The sequence below is a fragment of the Sphaeramia orbicularis genome, unplaced genomic scaffold (assembly GCF_902148855.1).
Source record: "Sphaeramia orbicularis unplaced genomic scaffold, fSphaOr1.1, whole genome shotgun sequence".
NCBI classification, from domain to species: domain Eukaryota; kingdom Metazoa; phylum Chordata; class Actinopteri; order Kurtiformes; family Apogonidae; genus Sphaeramia; species Sphaeramia orbicularis.
Genome location: NW_021941633.1, coordinates 105,577 through 113,132, shown reverse-complemented (window position 1 = coordinate 113,132; position 7,556 = coordinate 105,577). Strand labels below are relative to the sequence as shown.

General features: G+C 38.8%; 2 protein-coding genes across 2 annotated transcripts in view; one reads left to right on the top strand and one right to left on the bottom strand.

Moving 5' to 3' along the window:
• The window catches only part of izumo1 (izumo sperm-oocyte fusion 1), an 18,216-nt gene that overhangs the window by 8,013 nt on the left and 2,647 nt on the right, over positions 1-7,556 (bottom strand). The gene's annotated exons all lie outside the window — the stretch shown is intronic.
• LOC115416629 (myogenesis-regulating glycosidase-like) overlaps positions 6,913-7,556 on the top strand; it is a 24,773-nt gene continuing 24,129 nt past the window's right edge. The window contains exon 1 of the mRNA XM_030130465.1: positions 6,913-6,931. The gene's annotated coding sequence lies outside the window, so the exon portion shown is untranslated. The remainder of the gene's footprint in view (positions 6,932-7,556) is intronic.

Below are 7,556 nucleotides of genomic sequence, written 5' to 3'. Positions count from 1 at the left end.
CCCCCCCCCCCCCCCCCCCCCCCCCCCCCCCCCCCCCCCCCCCCCCCCCCCCCCCCCCCCCCCCCCCCCCCCCCCCCCCCCCCCCCCCCCCCCCCCCCCCCCCCCCCCCCCCCCCCCCCCCCCCCCCCCCCCCCCCCCCCCCCCCCCCCCCCCCCCCCCCCCCCCCCCCCCCCCCCCCCCCCCCCCCCCCCCCCCCCCCCCCCCCCACCCCCCCCCCCCCCCCACCCCCCCCCCCCCCGCAGTGATGGACTTCTCAGCACTATCTGCTTTTATTGTCATATATTTAGTGTGTTGTGTTTCTAAGATTTCACCCTCTGGTATCCAGGTGTGCTTTTTAGACACACTTTGCACTTCGTGTTCAAAAACTTCATATTATTTTTCACAATTTAAATCAGGTTAGAATTCAAAAGTTGTTCATTTTTTCATGATCTTTAAAATTCTGTTTCACCAACTCAAATGTGCACATTGTAAACAAAAGAAAATGACTAGACTAGCATCTGTCTGCCAGGTGTGCATAAAACGCACTATTTCTAACATTAGAACCTGTTTTTGATCCAAAACCATGAAGGCATAAATCCTGCTTTTACTGAGATCTGGGCTTCATTTGAGAGGGGAGGGGCTAAAGTAATTATTAACGTTGATAATGTTGCTGGTAATCATTGACATATGCCAGGCCACAAAAATCAAATAATATGTGATCCAATTTGTATGTAGTATTTTGAAAATAAAATCATATTTTGTGTTTTTTGCATCAAAAAATGTAGTGACATCATGATGAAAAGAGATAATTTAAAGGGTTAAAAAAAAAAAGTAATATGAAGGATTATTGATCTGTATGATTAGGGCTGACCTGGATTTACAAAAATAAAATCAAATTAGAGCAGAAAAATAAATCAATATATAATATTTAATAGTTGGATTTATAGGTGTGCATTTTACGCACACTTGGTGACAGATGCTAGTATTTTTAAACATTTGACCTAGCGCCAAAAATAATAATGCAAATTAACCAGTGTTGGAGTTAATCATTGACATATGCCTGGATGAAAAAAAATCTAATAATATTTCATCCAATTTTTAGGTAGTATATTGAAAAAAATACATTTTTTGTGTTTTTTGCATCTAAAAAAAATGGTTTGTTTCCATTACAAACACGGCATTTAAAGGGTTAAAAAATGTGACAGTTATTGAGTATTTGGTATTTTTATTTACGGCTCAAGTTGATGAAATAGAAAAAAGTGTAAAAGAATTAAAAACAAACTGTGTGAAATTTTTTTTGACATTATTCCACAAGTGTGTGAAAAAGGCACACTAGGTGTTCAGTAAGGGCCTTGGTGGACGGGATACCAGAGGGATAACTTTAGAAAGTTTTCTATACCTTACAGTTTGCACAGTCTTTAATATAAACCAGAAAAAATCATAACTGCAGTATCTTACAATATTATTCATTACTTAATTGCTACACAGCTTTGATGGTGTTCAGAGGTTGAATAATTCACTGTTTATTTCCTACCCTACAGTCAGAAAGGAGAAAAAGTTGTGACAGTGAATTCAGTGCACATTGTCCTCTGCATGGCTGATGTGAGGGGGGGGGGTAGTTTTGGGCAGGAAGTAGAATTCAGCACAACATGTGTAACCGGTTACAGTGGAGTCTGTGTAGACAGGAGAACAGAAAACAGTGGTGTCACATGTGACTGTGGGATCAATTCACACACACACACACACACACACAAACAGGAACATGGGGAACGTTCGGTCAGCTGGACTTAAATGTCACCTTGACACTATGGAAAATTAAATCGACATGAGTCTGTGGTCTGTTTTGGAACCTGCAGTCTGTTGCTCCACAGCTCAAATGTGCTCACAGCTCTTCTTTGTGTCTGTGTTCATATTAAATCAGTCTCAGTGAATCCAAAGGAACTTTGTGTTGGTAAATGACAGTTGTTCAAATGGACAGGATTTCAGTTCTGTTCAACATGTTGATGCTCATATGAACTATGTTTTCAGCTCAAAAATGAACCATTTCAGCACAATTAATGCTATATTTTCATGTCACAAATGGACAAGTTCTATTTGAACTGAACTGAGCTGAAAAACAAATCTTCTCTTCTTTTGGATTCCCCAGTTTTTCTTCCCAGATTCTCTCCTCCATATCACATGTTTTATTTGTACAGGTTCAATCTGGAGTATGGTGCTGATCCATCCTGCTTCTGTTCCACCAATACATACATGAAGAATGGCACACAGCACTGTTTACATCAACACTTTTACAATAAGAAGCATTTTTAGACACAAAGAACAATTCTAGATTGTTCTTTCCTCTTTAGTCTGATGCTAAACTATCCAATAAATAATAGTGCTCCTAGTTTTTGCACAGGGATCATTAGTGTAAACGCTGACATGGCTGCAGAGCATCAGTATGATGGGATCCACAACAACCATGTCACATCCGTCCACTGACACATTTAGTGTTTTTGTGTCAGCTGGGATTGTTTTAGATCCACAATACCAACATTTATGAAGAAGAGCACAATTAGCAATAGGAAGTCTATAAGTTTATTCCTGATAAAGTACTGGGACTGACCAGAGCATCATGGGTAATGTCACGTCCGTCCACCAGCAAAAGTTTTCACATACACGTGCTATTCCAAATCCAATATTTATGAAAATAGAGCTTCCACTGTCAGAGAATATCAGTAGTCTGTGCACAAATGGATTAGCATTATTTACACACACTTCTATGACTTTAGGACAACTGTTTTGGACACAAATAGACACTCATTTGACCCCCTCAGTAAATTGTAGCTGTTCATTACTTTTCTAAGTCATAAGTTAGAGTTCATATACTGTAAGCACTAGTAGCTTCCCTAATGCTAACACTAACTGTTAGCCACTGCTGTGCAGACCTGTGCCTTTGTGTGTCTGCTGTGTTCATGTCTGTTTATAGCTGTAATATACAGGGTGTACAAAGCATGGAGGAAAACTGGTGCCCTACAAACCAACAACAGGTCTTCATAAAGTAGCACAGACACTACATGGTGCTTCAATAGCTGTCATCTGAAACTTCCAAAAATAAGATGAGCCATTATGTTCAGTTGTTTTGTTACATCAGTTCTGTCAAACTCATGTTAGTTCAGTTCCACATTCAGCCTAAAATGATCTAAAGTGGGCCGGACCAGTCAAATAAAAAAAATAATAGGATAAGGAATTTTGAGAGAAAAAAGTAAATTCCGTAATAAAAACGTTTACATCTACGAATTCTACTTTAACATAATATGAATAAATTTGAACCTGAAAATTTGTTAGTAAAATAAGTCCAATGTTAACAATATTCTGTCTTAGTTTATCATTTATCCATGTGAATCACAACGTTCAGATCACAGTGGATCTACAAATACACACAACATTAAATAACAGGGAGAATATTATTAAAATTCCAAAGACTTCTTTTAAAACATTTCAGATATTCACATTTTTTGTAAAAGACTAGTCTGTAAATGTAAACATTTTTGTGTAATTTTACTTTTTTTACACTAAAACAAAGAGACAAATGTACAGTTTTCATTATTTAATGGCTATTCTGATAGTATTTTACTGGTCTGATCCACTTTAGACTGAAATGACCTAAAATGATTTTAACATCCTTGATTGTTTATATTTTCAGTATAATTTTTGTAATTCACAAATTCATCCCAGGGCCGGACTGAACCCGTTGGCGGGCCAGATTTGGCCCCCGGGCCACATGTTGGACACCTGTGTGTTACATTAACTGCTAGGGCTGTGTATGGGCAAGAATCTGGTGATATGATACAAATCACAACACGAGGATCATGACACGATATATCATGATACTGTTAAAAAGGCAATTTTTTTGTTTGTTTCTTTTTTTAATGATTATTTCCTTGAAGAATTGAATTCCAGCAGAAATCTGCACAAATACTAAACACATTTGTATTTGATCACAACAGGATCTAATGTTCTATCATAAAACTTTTCTGTGTTCAAACTGAAATTCTGTTTTACAGACATTCCAGTTTCAGATCCTGTTCAAATGTTCAGATTCTGTTAGTTCACAACTAACATCAGAACAGGATTTGAGTTCAATCCAAACAAAGGAACCAACATTACTGAATAAAAGAGTGTGAAATAAGAATAAATAAAATATAAACAAAAAACAGAAAACAAAAATGACCCTCCACAATATCAGCATTTGAATAAATACCTAAAAATATCGATACACTAGTTTTTAATATCGATACAGTATTGTGAAATGAAATCTTGCGATATATTGCAGAACTGATATTTTCTTACAGCCCTGTTAACTACTGGGATTGTATGTTTTACACTGATCATTAAAATTAGGGAACAAGTTACATGTTGGCTTTGGTTATTAAGACATGACCTCCTTTGAAAACATGACTTGTGAAATTTTGTTTGGGCAACGGGGGTCTGTAAAATAGAGCTGGAAGATCTGGCCAGAAACATTTGTATCACTCTGATGGTCACGATAAATGTCACACCATGTGACTCCTATTTGCACAACATCCCACACACACATACAGTACTAAACAGCCGTACATGTCACAAATTTAGAGGTGAAACATTCAAAATAATCTAGTGCGTTGACCCGTGGGATCCACCGGTTCGAGATGTGGTTGTTTTTCTGCTGTAGTGTATTCATACACACTGTACCACATTTGTCCAGCAGTCACCGCCAAAGTGTTCTGGCCATAGCAGCATCATTGTAAGGATACTGTATTCCAAAATTCAGCTTGCTGTTTTCACTAGTCTGTTCCTGGACCAAATATTAGTGCTGGGCAGCAATTAAAATTTTTAATCGCATGGATTTCTGCAATTAATCCCGATTAATCGCATAGTTATATGGCGGGGGGCTGTGCCAGCATCAACAGTGTGTATTTCCTTTCAGTGATATTTCAGACTGAAGTACTGTGGTGATAAAACTAATTGCACATGTCAGTGCTTCCAAACACCTGTGTCCTTCTCCCCCCCACCATCTGAAGACATTTCAAATGAAAATGTCCATGGAACAGACCGCTACTGTTACACATGTTTATGTCCACACAGGTTTATTTCCACTTGTGAGGGACTGACAGGAGTCTTAGTCCCACTAATCAGTACTAATACTAATAAGAACAATAATATGTGATGTTCAGCTGTTCAAAGTAAACAAAGGGGGCCCTCTAGTGGTGGGAATAAGTGTCACTAACGTATGTTTTGTCCTTGCGGTGTTCCCGTAGTCAGTTCAGACATAAGAAGAAACTAACAGACATGTTTCTTTCACTCTGTTTGTATGGCCCCAAAAACGTTTGCCTGTGAGTATTTTCTGTTCAGTTGTTGTCAGAATGAATAGTATCTAATATCTCTGATGTGAACCTTTGTTGTTGGATAAAAAGACGTTGAAAATCGTAAGTTAATCTGTAAATGCTAATCGTTAACGTGTCTATGGATTTTCCCATTCAAGTTAGCATCGAGCTAGTGGTCTTTTTCCCATTCATTTAAATGTCTAATGCCATGTAAATGTACTAAGGCAGTGAACAGAACTCAGACAGATTTAGTTTGTATGTGTCAGTTTTACAGTGAGTCTACAGGAACAGATTTGGACACAAGTTTTGGGCGTCCGTCTTTTCTTGGTAAACCTGTTGTCTATCTGCAGCTAATCGCTACACGCACACAAGCAGAAGAATAGGAGTTAGAATAAAACGGCATTAACGGGAGAGAAAAAAAAAATTGTTGGCGTAATTTAATGAATGTGTTAACGCGGTAATAACGCGTTAACTCACCCAGCCCTACCAAATATACGCAAGTGTGACAAACTGCAGCAGTCAGCTCTGTACGGATTTAGTGTGAATCCTCGGACACACACATACACACACACACACACACAGGCCACTTGGCTTTTATAATATAGATATAATGATTAAAAAACCATCATTAGAACATGCATGAGTGTATGTAAGTAATGGAAACACTGTAGCTGTCAGTTCTGTATGTGGAGTTGGAATAATGTGGACAGTTCAGCTCATCCACTGTTTTTACTACAGTCACAAAGTTTGGGTGCAGCATCCATGCCATGTTGAGTCAAAAAGTAGCATCATCTTTGTGGGTACTACTACGTTACTATCTACTCCAGTTTTTTCCAAATTTTATACAAAGTTATGGGAATAATACTTGACAATTATGAGAAATTCTTTATTTTTATTAAAAATATTCCTTGCGCTTGCACATTTGCGTGAAACTTCCACAAACACTATGAAAATGTTGAAATTCAGCTAGTATTTGCCAAATGAAAATGGAGGGAAATCTGTTATTACTGCTTTATTTCTAAATATTGCAGTACTATGTTTCCAAAAATGATGCAGAAATCCAGTGTTTTTAGTCAAAACCATCCATTAACCACAAAACTAAAAGAAAAGAAGTTACAGTGTGTAGTTCTACCTTGCAAACATTTTATAAGAGATGATGAAACATAGTTATTGAGACCATGGATTGTCATTGTTGCCTCCAAAGATCCTCATGTGGTCTTGGACAGACTGTCCAGTCCACAGTACGAGTGTTTTTTGCTCTCAGTTCTATTTTGCGTTGGAAAGTGTCATGTGTTTTGGGAGTGAGTGGAAATGGGCTTATTGTGACATTTATTCATGCAGATACATGTTGGTTCTAGCTGAGATCATTATCATTGCACTGCAGCAGTTAGGACTGCACCAGTCATCATATCTGGACTGTCGGACTTTTCGCACTTTCTCCTTCTTTGTAAATGTGTCTGAATAGTTGGGTTTTTTTTGGTTTTTTTTACTATTGACCTCTTATTTTTTTATTTTTTATTGTTTGTTTTTGCACTATCTTTTCAGGGAAGGCTAGGGAAGACTATCATTTCAAAATTAGTGATCTGTGCATTTTTCATCATAACCAAGTAAGTACATGTGAACTGCAACCTGTAACCTTAATTGCGATAATTACACGGTCTACATTAAGTGTCGTATAACTGCTGCATCTGATGTTTGTGACTCTGAGAAAGTGAAGAAAAGGGGAGGTGCTGTGAAAGCCATGGTGCACTTTGCACTCTTATTAATCTAATTTGTGGCCTGGGTGTATGCCGGGGGGTGGGGGTGGGGGGGGGGGGGGGGGGGGGAGGGGGGGCGGCAGTCTGTGCTGTCCAATACTGTTCATGCTTAATGGGAAATGGATCATATTAACAAGATGTTGTCTGTGTGTGCACATACAGATGAGGTTCATACTTGGATTATTTCCGCTAAAGAAGTGAAAAACTCTGTGTACTGTACACTGGACTTCTCTCACACAGAAACCCTATGAAAACACTGGTCGGACTGAAATTCAGATGTTGGTGTGGAATATAATGACAGCTGTTCAGAGGATCAACAGGGCTCTGTGGTGGATGGCGCTCTGCTCTGTTTGCTGCAGTCCAGTTATTTGAGGGCTGCTCCTCATAACTAGTGTTTACTGGTATATAAACGTAGTTGAAGCCGGCTGACACCTCGTCTGTATTTTGTCTGATCACAGCCTGTTTTTCTGCTTTC